Source organism: Mastigoproctus giganteus, chromosome 11 (genome assembly GCF_048544385.1).
Source record: "Mastigoproctus giganteus isolate SK-2022 chromosome 11, ASM4854438v1, whole genome shotgun sequence".
NCBI classification, from domain to species: domain Eukaryota; kingdom Metazoa; phylum Arthropoda; class Arachnida; order Uropygi; family Thelyphonidae; genus Mastigoproctus; species Mastigoproctus giganteus.
In genome coordinates, this window is record NC_143585.1 from 168,060,478 (window position 1) to 168,084,193 (window position 23,716).

The 23,716-nt window shown below is 40.4% G+C and overlaps 1 protein-coding gene across 4 annotated transcripts in view; it reads right to left on the minus strand.

Moving 5' to 3' along the window:
- LOC150078561 (uncharacterized) overlaps positions 1 to 23,716 on the minus strand; it is a 773,569-nt gene that overhangs the window by 690,918 nt on the left and 58,935 nt on the right. The window lies entirely within an intron of this gene.

The following is a 23,716-nucleotide window of genomic DNA, read 5'->3' on the forward strand; positions in this document are numbered from 1 at the left end:
CCAACATTAGATGTCATCTGCTTTGACAATTTGGTTTGGGGTTTATTGACAGGAGGGCCTCGGGTCAAAGAGTGCCAGCTGGTGATTTATTCCATACCTTTATCCCAAAAGACTGTTTTACCATGTACCTTTATCCCAAAAGATACATGGACAGTCATATAGACATATATCTTTTAAGTATCAGAATTAATCATGATGGTCAGCATCATTTCCATCAATCAACACATGACCAATTTAATGGCTCTTGTAAGATAATGGTGAAAGTCTATAAAACTAAAGGTAGTTTTACAAACATTCACATTATGGGAACAATAAATTATGTTTAATTGTTACTTGAGTCTGATATTAGACACACTGAGGAGCTTTCTAAAATAAATAAGAAAATATAAGTTAGTATTAGCATATGGTTCAAGGAATCCTGAGGCTTTTACTGCACAAGCAAAAAAAATAAAATAAAACAAATAATCTATTTGACTCCCTCACAGAGACCCTATCAAAATGACCTTGGAATTCAAGCTATCAGCCTCAATCACCCATGGGGGCAACTAATTCCAGTAATCAACGTCCTGTTGGCTAAAAGAAAGCTTACTGCATTCCAGTCCATAGTTCTTTCCTCATAATTTCAATTCACCCCTAATTATGGAATCATTTATAAAAATGAAAATTTCAAAGTCATTGATTTTACTTTCTTTCCTCAGAGCCTTCTATGCCTTAATCAGGTTTCTTCTAAAGCGCCTGGTTAGCAAACTCACCAGCTCATGTATTCAAAGACTTTCCTCATACAGATGTCACTTAGCCAATCTCACAAGGTGCACTGTTAATCTTTGAACCTTTTTAAGAAGCTCAATGTCCTTCACTAGGTGTGGTCTCCCATACCTGTAAACAGTATTCCAAGTGCAGTCTTACAACTGCCTTATTATATGCTTACCCTATTTGTAAAATAATAAGAGGAGTTTACATCAATATAGTACATAAAACACTTCTATATGATACTCTCCAGAAATTAAAACAAAAAAACGAAAACTTACATTAGAGTAAAAAATAAATAATTAAAAACCAAATTAAAAATCAATTTAACGCAATTAAAAATTAAAAAGAATCTAACAAAAATCATTTTGAATATTTTTGTTAGATTCTTTTTAATTTTTAATTGTGTTAAATTGATTTGAATTGTGTTAAATTGGTTTTTAATTATTTATTTTTTACTCTAATGTAAGTTTTCGATTTTTTCGTTTCAATTTCTGGAGAGTATCATACGGAAGTGTTCTATGTACTAAACTGATGTAAACTCCTCTTATTATTTTACAAATATTAATATCAATGTAGAACTTATGTATCACAGCTCTGATTCATACTATCTAATGCTTATACTATATATGCTTCAATTGGAATAAGAAGCAGCCTGAAAACTAAGATACAGGGTATTTCAGAGACTGCTGGGAATCATTGTAGTACTTACAAGTAAACACATGGGTTGTGTTAGGGTAGCTAAAAATAGGAACAGGTGCATGTACACTTGTGTATACACCAATGCTAGGAGATTGGTAAATAAATTTGATGAATTTGAGGTGTTGGTCAAAACACTGCAAGGCAGATATTGTTCGGATATCAGAAATATGGTGTCACACAGATATAAGTAATGCAGAACTGGAATTTGGGGAGAACAATGTGTACAGAAAGGATAGACAGGATAGGAACAGAGGAGGGGTTATGCTATTAGTTAAGAAACACTTAAAATCCAAGGAAGTGCAGCCAGTTGACATCGCTGAACAGTGCAATGCAGTGTCGAGACAGTTTCGTGTGACATAAGCACTGAGGGATCAAAATTGAGAGTAGGAGTGTATTATAGGCCTAATGACTCTGATAAGTATAATAAAAAACTATACCGGGAAATACAGTGGGCAAGTAAATCAGAGTGTCTTATAATGGGGGATTTTAATTTTCCAGATATTGTCTGGAATTTGTGGGTTGGTCATTCTCACACTAGCAAGGCTTTTGTGGATTTATTGGATGATTGTTTTTTACATCAGCATTTTCAGGAGGTAATACTAGAGGGAGTAATACTCTTGATCTGATTATCAGTAGTGATTCTTCATGCATTAAGAATCTGCAGATAAAGGAACCACTAGGTGGCAGTGATCACAGTGTGCTGAAGTGGGATTTACTCAAAGGGGTAACTACCATCAGGGGTAAAGGGAAGGGTTTTTGCTTTCGTAAAGGCAACTATGGTGGTTTGAGACAGTATTTAAATTCTATACGGTGGGACCAACTGATGATGTTACCAACAACAAATTCAAAATGGGAAGCATTCAAAGAATTTATCTTGGAAACTACTAGGCTTTACATACCAGCTAACTATATGAGGCCGCTGTTAGCCTAGTGGTAAGGTGAAAGTGTGCCTAAGTACACGTGCCTGAGTGACCGGGGTTCAAGCCTGTGACTACTGAATACGGTGCTGTTTCTTGTATTCAATCTATCATGCAAACTCCTCTGACCATTTGGTCGTCCCGGAGTATAAACAAGTATAATATAATATCGGTGTAAATACACCATAGTTAACCCTTAGATTTGAACTACGTAAGTAGCGTAGAAGGCATCGTTTTAATTGTATCTCATATTGTGGTTGTCTTCACAATGAAATAGCAGTATTGCACTATTTCAAATCAAACGCTTCAAATGCTTTCAAACGCTTCTCTAGTAGAGAAGATTGGTTGGTTTGGATTTTATTGGCGCATTAGCAACTAAGGCTATAATGCACCAAGACCAGGTCATATATAAAAATTTTAAACTTTCAGTGACCTACTTAGTTAGGTCACCAGGTCAAAATATATAATAACAAATGTATAAAAGGTATAAAAGATAAATCAATAAAGAAATCACAATAAAATGTAAATTTTAGATACGAGCAAAAACGTTTATTCATTTTAAAAGGCTAAAAACAGCAGACACATGGTCATTGTCGCATAAAATCTGACTGAGTGTATAAGGCTCAGCCAGATGACTAAAAGCGGGAAAATATAAATCACGTTTGTGTCTAAAACGTGGACACACGGTTAAAATGTGATGAATAGTTAAAATGGTGCCGCAGTTCTCGCACATAGGACAGTCATCTGCCCTCAGCAGAAAAGCATGTGTAAGATGACTGTGTCCTATGCGGAGACGAGCTAGAACAACTTCCTCTTTGCGGTTCCTGCGCAGACTAGACTGCCAGTGTCGGATTACAGGCTTTATCTGATAGAGCTTGTTTGTGACTTGCTCATGCAAGATTGTTGCCATTGGGGTAGTAATTTAGCTTGTATTAGCTGCCTGTAGTCTGTATAGAGGACTAACAGGCAATATGTTGTGGGGTTCTGGTGATCTGGCCGCAGCATCTGCCAGTTCATTTCCCCCAATCCCAATGTGGCTTGGGATCCAGCAGAAACGGATGTCGAATGAACACTCAAACAGGGAACGTAACATCTGCTGAATCCAGATCACAAATGGATGAGGATTATACCTCATCCCCAATAAAGCCTGCAGTGTACTTGAAGAGTCAGTGTACACCACACATCTTTGGTGCTTACGGGTTTTAATGTGGTCCAAGGCTAGCTCTATAGCATACAACTCAGCTGTATATATGCTGCATTCGTGGGGAATCTTCCCAGATATAGTACTATCTGGAAAGACAGCAGCAGAGCCTACAGACAACTCCGACTTTGAGCCATCGGTGAAAACAGGCAAAAAATCAGAGTAATCGGATCGGCGGCCGCATAGAGTTGTTGGTAGACAGAGGATGGAGTTATGGCCTTACCCCAACTTTTAATGGAGAAGTCACATGATGGTAAGCGAGCATGCCAAGGTGGAAGTAGATGCCTTGGTGACTGGGCAACATTGTCTACCGTGATATGGAGCTCTCTGAGCAGCCCTTGGACATGGATGCCAAAGGAATGGTTAGCAATCTGACGGGTTTTATAAAGTGTTTCCCATCGTGGCTCAAAAACACAAGTCCACGTTGGGTTATCTGGTAGGGATTTTAGTTTAAAGGTATATTTTAGCGACAATTGCTTTCGTCAGAGCAATAGTGGTCAGGAGATGTTCTGAATGCTCCAGTAGCAGTACGGATGGCTTGGTGGTGGAGTGGGTCTAGCCACCGTAGTACGCTATTTCTAGCTGATGCATACACTTGGGACCCATAGTCTAATTTTGAACGAATAAGCGCACGATAAAGGCAGAGTAAAATGCATCGATATGGCCCCCATTTATTTGAGGAGATGGCACGAAGGAGATTCAATCCCCTCGTGCACTTTGTTCGCAGTTGACGGATATGTGATCACATTCGATCAACTTCTTATCGAATGTGAGACCCAAGAATTTTGTCTCGGGTACTACTGGAATGATGTATTGTCCGAGTTTGAGTTCTGGTTCGGGGTGAAGGTTCCGTTTTCGACAAAAGTGGCATGCTGCAATTGTCGTTCAATAACCCTCATGTTGCATGACTGACAAAAGATGGTAAAATCATCAACAAAAAGGGTGCTGTTTACAGTTGGAGGAAGTTGTTCAGTAACAGAATTAACTTTGATAGTGAAAAGCGTAACACTTAACACTGACCCTTGGGGGACTCCTTCCTCTTGACAAAAAAATTGAGAGAAAACAGAGCCGACATGAACTTGGAATGACCGGTTCAATAAGAAATTTTTAATGAAGAGGGATAGATGGCCCCTCAGATCCAGATTATAGATATCCTTTAAGATTCCATCTCAAGTTGTGTCATATGCTTTTTCGATATCAAAGAAAATTGACATCAGGTGTTCGCGTTTAAGGAAAGCATCTCGGATAGATGTTTATAGTCTTATAAGATGGTCAAGTGCTGACCTGTTCCTTCACACTGAACTTTGGAAAGGAGGTCATTCGCTTCTAAATACCACATGAGATGGCATTCACCATCCTTTCCCGGATCTTGCACAAGCAGTTTGTCAGAGCAATTGGACAGTAATTATGCGGAAATTTTGGATCTTTTCCTGGCTTTGGAAAGGCAAGCACAATTGCCTTATGCCAGGAGTCCGGAAATTCATCTTCAAGATAAACTCTGTTGTACAAACAGAGATTAGATCTGATCCACAGAACTGATCCAAAGATTCAGACGAAAGATGTTTAATCATCTCATAATGGATGTCATCTGGCCCTATGGCACTCGCCTGGGATAGAGAAAGTGCAGCTTTCATTTCCCATTCTGTGAAGGATTGATTGTATTCTTCACAGTTCTTTGATGACAATTTCAAATGTTGCCTTTCAGCATTTTGTTTGAGGGCCAGAAACTCAGAGTGGTAAAATGTTTTGACAGACACTTTAGCAAATATCTCCCCAAGAGCATTTGCAATCCGTAGCCGAGTGGGCAGGAGCGGGAGTGCAGTAGCACACGCTCTTTGAGTTAGTCCGGCGTTCAAGCCCCTGACTGTTGAATACGGTCGATCTGCCAACCCGCACTGGACCAGTGTGGCAGATTATGGTCCATTTCCCTCAGCATGAATTGTTGAGGAGGCTTCCATCCTGCAGTGGGTTGATAATGGCTGCACTTTACTTTTTTTTTTACTTTACTGCAATTGCACATCCATTATACTCCAGGATCAAAGAAGGGTGTGATGTGTATTTCCCCTTCATTTTCCGGACTTTATCCCAGACAAGCTTAGATGATAAAGCCTGGTTGATAGAAGATGTGAATTTAATCCAAGATTCCTTCCGACTCTGACGTCTTACGCAACGTGCTTTAGCACCTGCACGTTTCAATGCTATTAGGTTATCTGCGGTGGGGTACTGGCGAAAAATACCCCACGCCTTGTTTTGAGACTTTCTTGCTGCAGTGCAATTAGAATTCCACCATGGTTTTGGAAATGGTGGAAACCGAGTCAAAGTCTTTGGAATTGCAATTACCACTGCTTGGACAACAGTGTCTGTAATGTACTTTGCCGCATCATTAATCAGTTCCTTGCTGACTGTATTGATATCAAATGATGCTAAATCTCTAAAGGCATTTCAGTCAGCGTGACCGATCTTCCACCATGGCATCCTAGACGGGTGGCATGGTCTCCCTTTGCAAAGGGTGGATATCACGGGGAAGTGGTCACTGCCATAAATGTTGTCTTCAACCTCCCATGTACACACAGGAAGGAGAGAGAGCGAGCATATAGAGAGATCGATCGCGGCAAAAGTACGAATAGGCATGTGGCAAAATGTGTTAAGTCCAGCATTTAGCAGGGCCACGTCATTGTTTTCAAGCATGTGCTCTATAGTCCGACCCCTTCCATTGATGTCGGCATTGCCCCAGAGAGTATTGTGTCCATTAAAATCCCCTAGTAACAAAAAAGGGGGTGGCAATTGTCTAATGAGATCATCAAGGTCTGCCTGGGGGATGTTGTTCCCATGTGGCAAATAGATGGAACAAACAGTTAAGAGAAACCCTACAGTAACTTGAACTGCTACAGCCTCTAAGTTGGTGGTAAGTGGTGTAGCTTGAAATGGGGTGTGGTTACCCACAAGGATGGCGACCCCTCCGTGGACAGGTCCACCCGCATCTCTGTCTTTTCGAATAACTAAAAAGTTATGTAAGTATGGGTTCTCATTTGCCTTTAAATACGTCTCCTGTAAGCAAAAGCAAGTAGGCTCATGCTTAATCAGGAGCGCCTTGATGTCGTCACTATTTCGACAGAATCCATGACAATTCCATTGTAGAAATTTCAACTTACCCATTATTTGGATTTGTTGGGTCCATCAGGTGGTTTCCGAAGGGCTGAGGGCTTCATTTTCTCAGTGGCTTTATCTTTCTTTGGAAACACAGGTCGTTGGCCTATGTCCATATCTTCTTCTGCAAAGATTTCCAGGACTGGGTCATCCGATACCTCCTTATCCTCGACATCAATTGTTTCTTGTATTGCAGGTGACTCTTCCGATATTTGCACCTTTTCTTTACCACCTGGTTTTGGTAGTGGTGGAGCATTAGGAGGTACGGAAATAGGAGTGGCAGCTGACTGTGTTTTTTGGGTGGGCTTTTGTGAACGCAATAAATAGCGTGCAATCGGAGTAAATGACTCTTTTGGTGGTACAGTCATCTCAGTTTGTGTACCGATGGTGCGCTTCGCACAAACCTTCTGGGCGTATGAAGGTTTCCCGCTATTTATTGGTTAAATGCGTTTTCTGGCCTCCTGATAGGATATGTTCAGCTCTGTTTTTATTTTTTTAATTTCTTTCTCGTCTTTCCACCTCTGGCATGCCCTACAATAGGCAGGGTGCTCTCCTTGGCAATTTATACAGGTTGGTTTGGAAGCTGAACATTCCTTGCTCTTGTGGTCTTTCCTACCACATTGAGCGCAGGCAGGATTACCACGACAAGCTGTTTGTGAATGGCCGTATTTCTGACATCTAAAACACCTCAGTGGGTTTGGTATGTAAAGCCTCACTGGGCAGTTTAAATAGCCTGCCTTGATGGAACTTGGAGGCCGTGGGGTGTTGAATGTTACGATGAGAACTCGGGTAGGGATGAGATTCCCATCCTTCCACATTGATATTCTCGACAGCCATCACTTATTGGTCTTTTAGTTCAGAGCAGATCTCTTCTTCAGAGACATGAAGAAGATCCCACTCTGAAATGACACCTCGTGAATAGTTCAAAGTGGTGTATTACACTGACTGGTATTCCCCCCCCATGGATGTCGTGTTCACGATTCTTTCTGCTTGCATTGTGCTTGAAGCTTCAACTAAAAGATCACCAGAACGCAGCCGTTTTACGGATTTTGGTGATCCTGCCAATCCTTTCTGGATGAAGAAAGGTGACATCTTCCCAATTGACTGCTCTCCGGTAGAATGGAGAATGAGGAAAAGCAATGTTATAGATGGTGTTTTATCCTCAGTTCTAGATCTTTTGACAGAATTGGTGCCATTTTCATCTGATCAATTAGGTAGGGGCCTTGTTGGGGCCACAGAAGAAATTGGATTTAAATTACTCATGGGAGTAAAATAAAAATTTCAGATGCCCTAAGTACCTGACCCGCCACAGAGCCCTACAAGGGAATTGTTGTTTGTTATTTGGTTTTTAGGAGCATTAGCAACTAAGGCCATATTGCTCCGGGGATAGGCCGCCGTAGCCTAGTGGTCAGGCGTGCGGGTGCATAGGTACACGTGCCTTGAGTGACCGGGATTCAAGCCCGTGACTGCTGAATACGGTGCTGTTTCTTGTATTCTGTGTATATTGTAAACTCCTCTGACTGTTTGGTCGTCCCGGAGTATAAACAGAAAATTTATTTATTTATTTATTTATATGCGGTGGTCATTCCCTGACCTTTCTGCATCCTCCGTATTTGGTGGTGACAGGCTCGAACCCCGGTCTAACAAGAAGCGAGTGCTACGCACTGCTGCTCCTTCAAACCTGGCTATGGAGGCGCCTTACAAGGGGATGCCCACTCGTCAACTAGCAGGTACTGCGTACACGAATGGGATGCAAGTTCGCTCAGGAGCATTATACCCACATTTGCAATAAGCCTTGATCCCATCCCAGGACCAAAGGGAGGGAGACTTATTGGAATGCAGTTGACTCTAGCAGTAAGAACCACCCGGCGAGTGATCCCAGTCGGGCCGGTCCAGGACCACCCATCTTGCCGAAGCAGGGGCCAAAGTGGTGTATCAAGGCTGACATATCTGATAGAGGTGTATAAAGCCTTGAATGGTTTGAGCATGCTCAATGCCGATGGGATTCTTCCTCTTGCTCAGAATAATCACCTGAGAGGGCATAAATTCAGATTGAGGAAAGACATGTAGGATAGATGTGCGGAAATTTGCCTTTAGCCAGCGAGTAGTTGGTTGGTGGAACAGACTTCCATCCCCTGTTGTGGACGTTGATAGCCTAAATAAATTTAAGGCTCAGCTGGACAGGTATTTCAAACGAACAGAGGGATGAAATGGAAGTGTTTTTTTTTTTTTTTTTTGGCTTGCTTTCTTGCATCATATGCCTCTACTAATGCTAATGCTGGGCCTCTCAATCACAAGGATCCCCTTTCCCAATTCCACAGGTCGCTGCACATGGCTGCACACGCCGGATTCCAACGATGTAACCCTGGAACCAAGGTATGGGTGTTAGATCCAAGTGTTGCTACTCTAGAAAACCAGCAGCATCACTTGGAGGTCCCCTCACCACGTACAGGTGCCCAGTTCAAGGGGAGAAGAGAAGACTACTCTTATTTATTTTCGGAGGATACCACCACCAAGACAATTGTTTCGAAGCTATTGGGCTTCATCATCAGTGGGCAGGCAGGTACCTTGGTAATACAACATGCCATCACGGTTGCAAAGTTATATCCACAATGAGAGATGCCAAAGGGTGTTGGTAAAAATATAATTTGAAAATGAAATGCACAAGGCATAATTCTTATGGGTTTTGGTAATTAACTATATAGAATCGGTGTAAATACACCATAGTTAACCCATAAATTTGAACTACGTAAGTAGCATAGAAGGCATCATTTTAATTGTATCTCATATTGTTGTTGCTTTCACGAGATAGCGGTATTCCACTACTTCAAAAAATAAATCACGCTTCTCTAGTAGAGCAGACTACTGTTATTTATTTTCAGAGAATACCACCAGACAATCGTTTTGAAGCTATTGGGCTTCATCATCAGTGGGTGGGCAGGTACCCTGGTAATACAACATGCCATCATGGTTGCGAAGTAATATCCACAATATCCAGCTAAGAAATATTGTTCAAAGTTTAGGTCTAAATAGATGTCAGATGAACTAATGAGACATACGTTTGTTTTTTTTTTGTTATTTGGTTTTTAGGAGCATTAGCAACTAAGGCAATATTGCTCCGGTGATATGCGGTGGTCATTCCCTGACCTTTCTGCATTATCCATATTTGGTGGTCATGGACTCGAACCTCGGTCTAATCAAGAAGCTTGTGCTACACACTGCTGCTCTTGCCCACCTGGCTATGGAGGCGGCCAATGAATGAGACATATGACAGAGAAGAAAAATGCATGGGATACATATAAATTAATGGGGACATGGAAGCCTATGATAGATATAAGCTGGTCTGTAACCAAGTCACAAAGGAGATTAGGCAGGCAAAGGATGCAAAGAAAAACGGCAAAGATTTCTTTACCTATATAAACTCTAGAAGGAAAGGAATGAATCAGCTTGGTCCACTGGATATTGATCGATCAACTGTTGATGATTCTGCTCAGGTGGCTAACAAACTAAATGAGTATTTTGCATCTACATTCAACACATGAGGAGTTATTCAGGGAGGGGAATGCCAGAGGTGAATTAAACTCCGGCAGTGAGCTAGATGATTTTGTAATAACTGAGAGGAAAGTTGAGGAGAAATTGTTGAAGATAAACATAAAAAAGGCACCCGGGATGGATGGGATCTATCCAGTTATATTAATGGAGGCAGCAAAGGAAGTAAGCAAACCCTTAGCCATAATCATGAGAGCTTCCTTGGACTTAGAGGAGGTACCCATAGACTGGAGAGGTGCAAATGTGACCCCAATTCACAAAGGAGGATCAAAGGGCAACACAAGTAATTATAGACCTGTTAGTTTAACTTCTGTTCCAGGGAAATTAATGGAGGCACTGGTTAAAGAAGCACTGCAGGATCATCTAGACAAGAATTCAGTTATAGCTCGGACACAGCATGGTTTTGTTAAGGGGAAGACTTGTCTGACCAGTTTGATTGGATACTATGATGTGGTCACAAAGGAACTGGATGCAGGGAATAACTTTGATATCATATATTTGGATCTTAGAAAGGCTTTTGATACTGTTGCCCATGGAAGACTGCTGCACAAATTGGAGCAGTGTGGCATTGGAGGCAAATTGCTGCTACGGATGAATGGATGGTTGAGTGGAAGAAGACAGAGTGGTAATTAATGGATACTGCTCATTGTGGACTAATGTTAACAGTGGAGTCCCTCAGGGTTCAGTGTTGGGTCCAGTGCTTCTTTAACCAGTGCCTCCATTAATTTTCCTGGAACAGAAGTTAAGCTCACAGGTCTATAATTACTTGTGTCAGCCTTTGATCCTCCTTTGTGAATTGGGGTCACATTTGCACATTTCCAGTCTATGGGTACCTCCCCTGAGTCCAAGGAAGTTCTCATAATTATGGCTAAGGGTTTGCTTACTTCCTTTGCTGCCTCCTTTAATATAACTGGATAGATCCCATCCACCCCGGGTGCCTTTCTTGTGTTTATCTTCAACAGTTTCTCCTCCACTTTACTCCCAGTTATTTCAAGATTCTGTAGCTTACTGCTAGAGTTAAATACACCACTGGCATTCCCCTTGCTGAATAACTCCTCATGTGTGAATGTCGATGCAAAATATTCATTTAGTTTGTTAGCTACCTGAGCAGGATCATCAACAGTTGACCCATCAATATCAAGTGGACCAATCTGATTCATCCCCTTCCTTCTAGAGTTTACATAAGTAAAGAACTCTTTGCTGTTTTTCTTTGCATCCCTTGCCAAGGATTTCTCGTAATCTACCTTCGCCTGCCTAACCTCCTTTGTAACTTGGTTGCATATCAACTTGTATCTATCATAGGCTTCTGTGTCATGTGTTAATTTGTAAGTATCCCATGCATTTTTCTTCTTTGCCATATGCCTCATTAGTTCATCTGACATCCATTTTGGCCTAAACCTTGAACAATATTTCTTAGTTGGTATGTAAAGCCTAGTAGCTTTCAAGATAAGTTCTTTGAATGCTTCCCATTTTGAATTTGCTGTTGGTAACATCATCAGTTGGTCCCACTGTATAGAATTTAAATACTGTCTCAGTCCATCATAGTCGCCTTTACGGAAGCAATAACCCTTCCCTTTACCCCTAATGGTAGTTACCTCTTTGAGTAAATCCCACTTCAGCACACTGTGATCACTGCCACCTAGTGGTTCATTTATCTGCAGATTCTTAATGCATGAAGAATCACTGCTGATAATGAAATCAAGAGTATTACTCCCTCTAGATGCCTCCCGAACATGCTGATGTAGAAAACAATCATCCAATAAATCCACAAAAGCCCTGCTAGTGTGTGAGTAACCAGCCCCCAAATTCCAGTCAATATCTGGGAAATTAAAATCTCCCATTATAAGACTCTCTGATTTACTGGCCCACTCTATTTCCCTGTTCAGTTCCTTATTATACTCATCAGAGTCATTAAGCCTATAGCACATTCCTACTCTCAATTTTCATCTCCCAATGCTTATGTCACACCAAACTGACTCAACACTGCACTGTCCGGCGATGTCGACTGGCTTCACTTCTTTGGTTTTTATGTGTTTCTTAACTAATAGCATAACCCCACCCCCCTTCCTATCCTGTCTATCCTTTCTGTAGACGTTGTACTCCCCAAATTGCAGTTCTGCATCCCTTATATCTGTGTGACACCACGTCTCTGATATCCCAACAATATCTGCCTTTGATGTTTTGAGCAATACCTCAAATTCATCAAATTTATTTACTAAACTCCTAGCACTGGTGTACACGCAAGTATACCTGCACCTGTTTCTATTCTTAGTTACCCTAACACAACCCATGTGTTTACTTGTACCGCAATGGCTCCTAGCAGTCTCTGAAATACCATGCATCTTGTTTTTCAGGCTTCTGCTCATCATTCTAATAGAAGCAGTGCAAGAATCTCTTTCACCTCTGCCAGTGGCTACTGTCAATCTATTGGTCTTTGTCTCTCCCCCCCCAAGCTAGCAGTTTTCCGACCCACCTAACACTGCCTCGATAGCATCAGCAAATATTCTTGCACCCTTTCTATTTAAGTGTATCCCATCCCTATAGAAGCAATCTCTCCTGTTAACAAGTACAGTCCAGGCTGAAAAAAATTCTACCCCTTGAGCCTTGCACAATCTTTCCAGGGCCGAATTGATCGACAAGGCTCTCATCATATACTCCCTCCTATCGTGTCTGGGCAGAATTGCAGACACTTTCAAATTCAACCCTAATTCTCAGCTTTTGTTCAACAGTGACCTGTACCTGTTAAGTAATTCTGCCGGTCTCCTACTCTTAATATTATTAGTGCCAACGTGTACAACTATATCACCTTTTGTGCCCTTAAAAGATGATATTCGCTCTACAACGTCATCAACCTTTGCCCCTGGCAGACATACCCTGGTCCTGTTCCACCTATCTTTTTTACAAAGCATGTTCCCCGTTTCCCTGACAATAGAGTCACCAACAACTACTAGTTCCTTCGGGACCAGCGCATTCTGCCTTGGGGGTTGTCTCTGTGTCACGCAATGCCCAAGTGCAAGCTCTGGCGTTGATGTGGGCAGCTGAGAGCTTGATGGGCCCCTCAATTTAGTTTCTTCGAGGGCATCCACCTTGTCCTTCAAGCTCTCATATAGGCCCAGAAGAACGCCGAGTTGTTGCCTGATATCGACACACTCCTTGCATCGCGCACACACAAAGACATCCCCCTTGGCAGTATCATGTCCCGTACCCGATTGCTCTGCAAACATCAAGCAAACAGTGCATTTTATAAGGCTGTGAGTCAGAGGACAACTGCCCCCCTCAGTTCTGCTCTGAGCCACAGCACTTCCATTAGCTTGAGCCTTTTGCTTTATGATACTGATGATAGTATATCAAGCTTAATGTCCAAGTTTGCAGACAATACAAAGGTTGGCAAGGTTGTTAATGACACTAATGACAGTACGCTGCTGAAACAGGATATAGAAAAGTTGAGATGGCATGAGAGGGTGGCAAATGTAAAGTACTACATATGGGAAGCAGTAACCCCAGAGTAACGCATCAACTGTGTGGTAGTACACTGACAGTAGTAGAGAATGAAAATGACCTGGTGGGTAATTGTGCAGGCAGATATGAAGTTTTCTGACCAGTGCAGACGGCCTGCAAAAGTAGCTCATGGTGTGTTGTCAATGATATACAGGAATTTTTCTAGCAGGCAAAAGGAGGTGATTATCCCCTTGTATAAGGCAATGGTCAGGTCACACCTTGAGTACTGTATACAGGTCTGGAGGCCTCATTTTAAGAAGGATGTAGAGCTGTTGGAACGAGTGTAGAGAAGGGCAACAAGATTAGTGAATGGGAACGAAGGGTTGCTCTTACGAAGGAAGGCTCAAGTTTTGCAGATTACAGTGTCTGGTGAGTAGGCACCTGCAAGGGGATCTGATAGAGGTATATAAAGCCCTGAATGGTTTGAGCATGCTCAATGATGATGAGATTCTTCCTCTTGCTCAGAATAATCACATGAGAGGGCATAAATTCAAACTGAGGAAAGACAATTGTAGGATAATGTGCAGAAGTTTGCCTTTAGCCAGCGGGTAGTTGATTGGTGGAACAGACCTCCATGTTTTGTTGTGGAAATTGATAGCCTAAATAAATTTAAGGCTGAGTTGGACAGGTATTTGTAACAAATGGAGGGGTGAAATGGGAGTGGGTATTTTTTTTTTTTTTTTTTGGATGATGCTGCACAATCTTGCAGCATCAGTGTAAGTTATTTTCGATTTGCTATTCCCCAAGTATAAGACTTCACATTTTGCTGCATTAACTCTTAGCTACAAATTTCCTGGCCATCGAAAGAGGCACTACTTTGTGCTGATTATTAACTACTCTACTGACCTTGACATCATGCCTTGTAATTCCTTCATCAGTGTAATTTCAGAAAACCAAAAACAATAATAATCCTTGAGTTATCACATTTCTTACTTTGGCCTAATCTAAGGAGTAACAATTAATCACAACCCAATTAATCTCCTACCCTGCAATCCACCTAAGGATTTTTTCTTTAATTCCAACATTTTCCCACTTATAGGTAACCTATCATATGGTAGTAAGTCAAATGCTTTGCTGAAATCCAAGTAAGCAATACTGAAATTATTTCCTAACTCCAGCTCATGAGTGACTATTAAATATAGTACACCAGATTGGTAAGTGATTTTGATAACTAAAACTCCTTCAGAATTCCATTTATATCCAAATGATCCTGTAATGCATTCTTGATCATTGATTCAGTTATTTTCTCTGTCACTGAAGTCAGACCGACTGATTGGTAGTTACCCACTTCAATCTTAGAACAGACTTTATGTACTGGCAATACATACAGTCTGTTCATTGTTACATTCCAAGGAAATTTCTACTGAGTACAAAGATGCCCTCATAATTAACCTTAATGATTCGATGCACTCTCTTGCCACCTCCCTCAAAATTGAGCATGTGCCATCATCTCCAGAAGCCTTATTTGCCTTTAGGCTCAAAAGTTTTTCTAATAAATAAACTTCTGAAATTTCAGTATTGCCACTGAAGGGGAGCCTTTCTTCAAATTTTGATGCAAAATATTGGTTCAATTCATCTGTAATGTCAGCTACATTATTTAAGATTCCTATCACACAACACGTTGATCCTGATTACCTTTTCTCTTCTTAGTACAGCAAACCCCCGCTATTCGCGGTATCTGTATTCGCGGTTTCGCGTATTCGCGATCGCCGATTTAATATAAAATGAAATCTAAAAAATGTGAATTTTAAAGCGCCGTGAATATTTTCCGCCATAAAAAAACATGGGCGTGGCTAAAATTATCTTTCCCGGTCAAAACAGCGCTCAGTGGGTGGGGGGAGAGGGGTGACAAAATCGCGAGCGTGAATGTTTCTCGCTAATCCTTGTTCAATATGTGTTATGCGCTTGTTATGGAAGGTTTCGTCGTTTGCTTTTAATTTATATGCTTAGAAATTGAATAAATTTATCAATTTATAAATTGATATGCTTAAAAAAGTGATAAATCTACCGTTTTGCAGTGTAAAACAGACTTTTTCGAGTGTGTTAACGGAAGAAAGTGACTTTATTGTGGACAAGTTCTTTCTAACCCCTACAAAAATATGACTACGAATAACAAGAGAAATGTGAAAATATCAAAGAAGGTGATGACATTAGCGAATAAAATTGAGTTATTAGATAAAATTTCTAATGGTGAAAGTGTCTCCTCAGTGGCAAAACATTATAAAATCAATGAGTCAACGGTACGATCAATCAAAAAATCGGAAGAAAAAATCCGCCGTAGTGTCCGTGAAAACCCGCTAATTGCTTCAAAAATTTGCTCTGTAACTTGTGATGTTAAATTAGAAAAAATGGAAAAAGCTTTAAATCTGTGGATAGAAGACCGAACTCAAAATAAAATTCCGTTAAATTCACTCATCATTCGTGAAAACGCAAAACTCCTTATCAACGCTTTAGCGAAACTGGTGATAGCACTGGCGGGATAGGTTTTTTAGCTAGCAAAGACGCTGGTTTGAAAGATTTGTTTGAAATTTCTAATAAATATTACATTTAATATTAAATTGTTTCTTATTTTCATTTCGATGCCATATGCTTGCATTTCACTATGTACTGTCTATGTACATAGTCATATTATGAAGGTACATATAATACATACATAGACCAAATTTTAGACTAGTTTTTCTTATATATTTCATACTTTGGAACGGAACCCCTTTATTACTATGGAAGCCATAACTCAGTATTCGCGTTTTCGGTATTCGCGGCATTTCTCAGGAAATGCCGCGAATATGTGCTAAAAACACCTCATTCCCACTTTTAGCTAGCGAATTTTCATAATCTGCCTTTGCCAATCTAACCCTTTCTGTGAAACTATTACAGATCAAATTTGTAGCTACTGTAAGCTTCTTATTTTTATGTGTAACTGTCCTATACCATTTATTTATGATCTATCAGACAGATTCAGATTACTATTTATCCATCATAGCATCTCCTCATGCAATATTTTCTTTGTACTTTCATATTAGCAGTAGTAAAGGCACATAATGCAAGAAAGCAAGCTTATATAGCATCAGCCAAAAAAAAAAAATAAATAAATAAATAAATAATAATAATAAATAAATCTTCTGATTTCACCCATCCATTCGCTCCAAATGTTTGTCTACTTCTGCCTTGAATCTATTTAAGCTATCAAGTTCTAAGACGACAGATGGAAGTTTGTTCCAGCAATCAACCACAAGGCAGCAAAAGGCAAACTTGCACACATCTATCCTACAATTAATTGTCTTTCCTCAATTTGAATTTATGCCCACTCAGGTTATTATTCTGAGCAAGAGGAAGAATCCCATCAGAACTGAGCATGCTCACACCATTCATGGCTTAATACACCATAATCAGATCGCCTTGCAGGTGCCTAGTCTCCAGACACTGTAATTTGCAAAACTTAAGCCTTTCTTTGTAAGAGCAACCCTTTGTCCCATTCACTAATCTTGTTGCAATTCTCTGTACTCATTCCAACAGCTCTACATCCTTCTTAAAATGAGGCCTCCAAACCTGTAAACAGTACTCAAGGTGTGGCCTGACCATTGCCTTATACAAGGGGATAATCACCTCCTTATCCCTGCTAGAAAAATTCCTGTATATCACTGACAACACACCATGAGCTACTCTTGCAGACTGTCTGCACTTCTCAGAAAAGTTCATATCTGGCTGCACAATTACACTCGGGTCCTTTTCATTCTTTGCCACTGTCAGTGTAGTACCACACAGTTGAAATGTTACTCTGGAGTTACTGCTCCCCATATGCAGTACTTTCCATTTGTCAATGTTAAACTTCATTTGCCACCTCTCAGCCTATCTGCTCAACTTTTCTATATCCTGTGGCAGCAGTGTACTGTCATTAGTGTCATCAACAACCCTGCCAACCTTTGTATCGTCTGCAAACTTGGACATTAAGCCTGATATACCATTATCAATATCATTAAAAAATACATAAAACAACAATCGAACAACACTGAACCCTGAGGGACTCCACTAATAATATTAGTCCACAAAGAGCAGTGTCCATTAATTACCACTCTCTGTGTTCTCCCACTCAACCATCCCTTTATCCATAGGAGCAATTTGCCTCCAATGCCACACTGCTCCAATTTGTGCAGCAGTCTTCCTTGTGCAACTGTATCAAAAGCCTTTCTAAGATCCAAATATATGATAAAGTTATTCCCTGCATCCAGTTCCTTTGTGACCACATCCACATCACAGTATCCAATCAAATTGATCAGTCAAGACTTCCCCTTAACAAAACCATGCTGTGTCCGAGCTATAACTGAATTCTTGTCTAGATGATCCTGCAGTGCTTCTTTAACCAGTGCCTCCATTAATTTCCCTGGAACAGAAGTTAAACAAACAGGTCTATAATTACCTGTGTTGCCCTTTGATCCTCCTTTGTGAATTGGGGTCACATTTGCACATCTCCAGTCTATGGGTACCTCCCCTGAGTCCAAGGAAGCTCTCATGATTATGGCTAAGGGTTTGCTTACTTCCTTTGCTGCCTCCTTTAATATAACTGGATAGATCCCATCCACCCCGGGTGCCTTTTTTATGTTTATCTTCAACAATTTCTCCTCAACTTTAATCTCAGTTATTACAAAATCATCTAGCTCACTGCCAGAGTTTAATTCACCTCTGGCATTCCCCACCCTGAATAACTCCTCATGTGTGAATGTAGAGGCAAAATACTCATTTAGTTTGTTATCCACCTGAGCAGAATCATTAACAGTTGATCGATCAATATCCAGTGGACCAAGCTGATTCATCCCTTTCCTTCTAGAGTTTACATAGGTAAAGAAATCTTTGCTGTTTTTCATTGCATCACCTGCCTGCCTAATCTCCTTTGTGACTTGGTTACAGACCAGCTTATATCTATCATCGGCTTTCTTGTCACCCATTAATTTATATGTATCCCACGCATTTTTCTTCTCTGCCGCATGTCTCATTAATTCATCTGACACTTAAATTTAGTCCTAAACCTTGAAAAATATTTCTTAGTTGATATGAAATCCTAGTAGTTTCGAAGATTAATTCTCTGAATGCTTCCCATTTTGAATTTGCTGTTGGTAATATCATCAGTTGGTCCCACCGTATAGAATTTAAATACTGTCTAAGACCTCCGTAGTCGCCTTTACGAAAGCAAAATCTCTTCCCTTTACCACTGATGGTTGTTACCTCTTTGAGTAAATCACACTTCAGAACACTGTGATCACTGCCACTTAGTGGTTCCTTTTATCTGCAGATTCTTAATGCATGAAGAATCACTAATGATAATCAGATAAAGAGTATTACTCCCTCTAGTTGCTTCCTGAACATGCTGCTGTAGAAAACAATCATCCAATATATCCCCAAAAGTCCTGCTAGTGTGTGAGTGACCAACTCACAAATTCCAGTCAATATCTATGAAATTAAAATCACCCATTATAAAACTCTCTTATTTACTGGCCCACTCTATTTCCCTGTACAGTTGTTTATTATACTCATGAGAGTCATTATGCCTATAAAACAATCCTTTTCTCAATTTTGATTTCTCAGTGCTTATGTGACACCAAACTGACTTGACACTGCACTGTCCAGCCATATCGACTGGCTGTACTTCCTTGGATTTTATATGTTTCTTAACTAATAGCATAACCTCTCCTCCCTTTCTATCCTGTCTATCCTTCTTTTCTATACACATTGTACTCCCCAAAATCCATTTCTTCACTGCTTATATCTGGTGACACCACATCCCTTATATTCCAACAATATCTGTCTTCAATGTTTTGACCAACACCTCAAATTTATTTACCAAACTACTAGCATTGGTGGATGGAGTGGATAGGATCTACCCAACCCAGGTGGATGGGATCTATCCACTTTGCTCTCAGTTATTTCAAAATTATTCAGCTCCTTGCCAGAGTTCGATAAATGTTGAACAATCACTATTTTCCTGCATTCTATATCCCACTTGCCTCAGGCAAGTCCACAGGCAGGTTCATCTCTGGACACAGGTTATCCTTTGTGGATCTTCATCTCTATCCCCTTTTAATTCATATCTTTTCCTTTTGTCTGTCTATCAAGTGTTACTTTTATTCTTTCCTCTACTTTGTTTCCCTTTGCTGGCACTAGCCTTGCACTGGTGTAAGGTGTTTTTATTTTATAATTTTATTTATTTTTTTTTCTGATTTTTTTTTTTTTTTTTTAGTAGTTTGCTACCAATTCCTTATTTTTATTTTAGTTTTCATAAGTTTATTTTATTTCATTTATTTATTTCTAATTTTTTAATTCCTCTTATTTTTATTCTTCTTCTTCACCTTCTTCCCATGTTTATATGGGGTCAGCATTTTCATCCTTAATTCTTTTCCTCCATTCCTCCCTATCCTAGGCTTCCTCTCTCCTCCATCCTCTCTCTTTTAAATCCTCTGCCACCTTGTCCTTCCATCTCAGCTTAGGTCTCTTCCTCTTCCCTATCACCTCCAACTTTTCCCACCTCTTCCCCACATACTCCTCACTTCATCGTTCCACATGTACAAGCAACCTCAACCTAGTTTCCTGCATTTTTTTACTAAGAGGCCCACCTTAATCGTACCTGTGATGTAGTCATTTCTTATCCTATCCTTCCTCGTCACACCACACATCCATCTTAGCATCCTCATCTCCACCACTTCCATCTTCTTCTCCTGGGCCCTTGTAATCGCCCATATCTCAGAACCATACATCAATGCGGGTCTAAACACAGTTTTATACACCCTTCCCTTCATTCTACAATTTACTTTCTTATCACACAGTACCCCACTCATCTTTCTTGAGTTCAACCATCCACATTGCACTCTATGCTGTATTTCTGCATTCAATCCTCTATCCCTCTCAACGTTCGATCCCAGATACTTAAATTTCGAAACTGGTGGTAGCTTTTCCTCCTGCAGTTTTATAGAACTCTCATCTTCTCCATTCAATACCATATACAGTAAACACCCGCTATTCGCGGGGGTTACGTTCCTGAGAAATGCCGCGAATACCGAAAACGCGAATACTGAGTTATGGCTCCCATAGTAATAAAGGGGTTCCGTTCCAAAGTATGAAATTTATAAGAAAAACTAGTCTAAAATTTTGTCTATGTATGTATTATAGGTACCTTCATAATATGACTATGTACATAGACAGCACATGGTGAAATGCAAGCATATGGCATCGAAATGAAAATAAGAAACACTTTAATATTAAATGTAATATTTATTAGAAATTTCAAACAAATGTTTCAAACCAGCGCCTTTGCTAATTAAAATAACTTATCCGCCAGAGCTATTACCAGTTTCGCCTTTTCACAAATAATGAGTGAACTTAACGGAATTTTATTTTGAGTTCGGTCTTCTATCCACAGATTTAAAGCTTTCCCATTTTTTTCTAATTTAACATCACGAGTTAGAGCAAATTTTTGAAGCAATTAGCGCGGTTTCACGGACACTATGGCGGACTTTTTCTTCCAATTTCTTGATTGATCGTACCATTGAATCAATGATTTTATAATGTTTTGCCACTGAGAAGGCACTTTCACCATTAGAAATTTTGTCTAATAACTCAATTTTATTCGCCAATGTCATCACCATCTTCGATAATTTCACATTCCCCTTGTTATTCGTAGCCATATTTTTGTATGGGTTAGAAAGAACTTGTCCAAATAAAGTCACTTTATTCCGTTAACACACTCGAAAAAGTCTGTTTTACACTGCAAAATTGCAGATTTATCAATTTTGTAAGCATGTCAATTTATAAATTGATAAATTTATTCAAAAGCATATAAATTAAAAACAAACGACGAAACCTTTCATGACAAGCGCATAACACATACCGAACAAGGATTAGCGAGAAACGTCCACGCTCGCGATTTTGTCACCCCTCTCCCCCCCCACCCACTGAGTGCTGTTTTGACTGGGAAAGATAATTTTAGCCACGCCGATGTTTTTTTATGGCAGAAAATGTTCACGGCGCTTTAAAATTCACATTTTTTTAGGTTTCATTTTATGCTAAATCATCGACCGCGAATACACGAAACCGCGAATACACATACCGCGAATAGCGGAGGTTTACTGTATTCTGTCTTTGTTCTACTTATCCTCATGCCTCTCTCTTCCAATGCTTTCCTCCATTCCTCCTTCTCTACCTTTCCTTGGGATGGTTCACACAGTACGATATCATCTGCAAACAGCATACTCTATGGTGCTCTACTCTTCACTTCTCTCACCAACACATCCATTACCAGATCAAACAGATATGGGTTGAGAGCTGATCCCTGGTGCAGTCCAACTTCTACAGAGAACCCCTCAGTCATACCTACACTACTCTTAACCTGAGTCACCGCTCCATCGTACATTTCCTTCACAAGCCTTACGTACATTGCTGATGCATCTCCATACCTCTTGTCTGGGCACTCTATCATATGCTTTTCCCAAGTCTATGAACACCACGTGCAACTTACTTTACTTGCATCTGCCTGTATCTTTCCATCACCTGCCTTAAAGCAAAGACCGCATCTGTTGTCCCTCTTGCTGGCATGAAACCAAACTGTTCCTCTCCTATATCCGTCTCCTGCCTTATTCTTCCCTCCACAATTCTTTCCCAGATCTTCATCGAATGAGACATTAACTTTATTCCCCTGTAGTTCCCACATTCCTGCACATCATCCTTTTCTTTATAGATTGGACCAAGTATACTTTCCCTCCACTCATCGGGTATCCTCTCCTGCTGCCACAGTTTATCCATAAAGTCCCATTGGATATCGATCCCTTCTTCGCCCAAACTTCTCCATACCTCTACTACTTTCCCCCCCTCTTCATTTTTCTGAGTGTGCTTTCTACTTCTTTCCTGCTTATGCCTTCCACTACTCTTTCATTCATCTCTCCATCCTCGCAAAATGCTCTTGGGTTTTCCTCATTTAATAACTTCTTAAAATAGTCTTTCCACCTTTCCTTAACCTTCTTTTTTTAACCACTCCCCTCTCATCTTTTATCTGTTTTATTGATGAGAAGTTCTTTGATGCCTTGTCTTTCACTTTGGCTATTCTCATCAATTGCCTATCTCCATCTTTCCTTTCCAGTTCCCCATAGGCTTCGTCCACTGCCCTCGCCTTTGCTATTGCCACAGCCCTTTTTTGCTTCCTTATTTGCTAATTTATATGCTTCTTTATCTTCCTGGCTACCTGTTAAATCCCATCTTTTCTTCATCTACTTCTTTTGTTTTATCACCGATTGCACTTCCTCATTCCACCACCAAGCCTTCTTTCTCTCTGGCACTGCCCCCCCCTTTCCTGATGTTTTCCCAGACAACTCTTCTCCAACTTTCCTTATGATACAACTATTTAACTTCCACCACTCTTGCATGTCTTCCGGTAACTTTATTCCTTTTAGCACCTTTTCCCTAAACTCCTTTCTCAAACCCTCCTCTTTCATTCTCCACCATTTTATCCTTTTCTCCCTCTGTTTTGAATATTTCCTACTTTTGTCCGCTGCAACCTCCCAATCGACCACAAGCAATCTATGTTGTGCAGACACACTTTCTCCATTTATCACCTTGCTGTTCCTCATTTCCTTTAGATGCCTCCTACAGCACGATATAGTCAATCTGGCTTTTCCTTTCCCCACTCTTGTATGTTATCAGCTGGCTTTCTTTCTTTTCGAAGTAGGTGTTAACTATCGCCAGGTCGAATGCCACTGCGTGTTCTACTATCCTCTCCCCTTCTCTATTTCTTTCCCCAATACTTCACCTTCCATACACCCTTACTTCCTCTCTCTTGCTTCTTCCTAAATGTCTATTTAAATTCCCCCCAACAATCAACCTCTCTCTCTTTCTCAGGTATTTCCACGACCACTTGATCCATTTCCATCCAAAAACTGTCCTTTTCTTCTTCCCCGCATCCTACTTGCGGGGCATA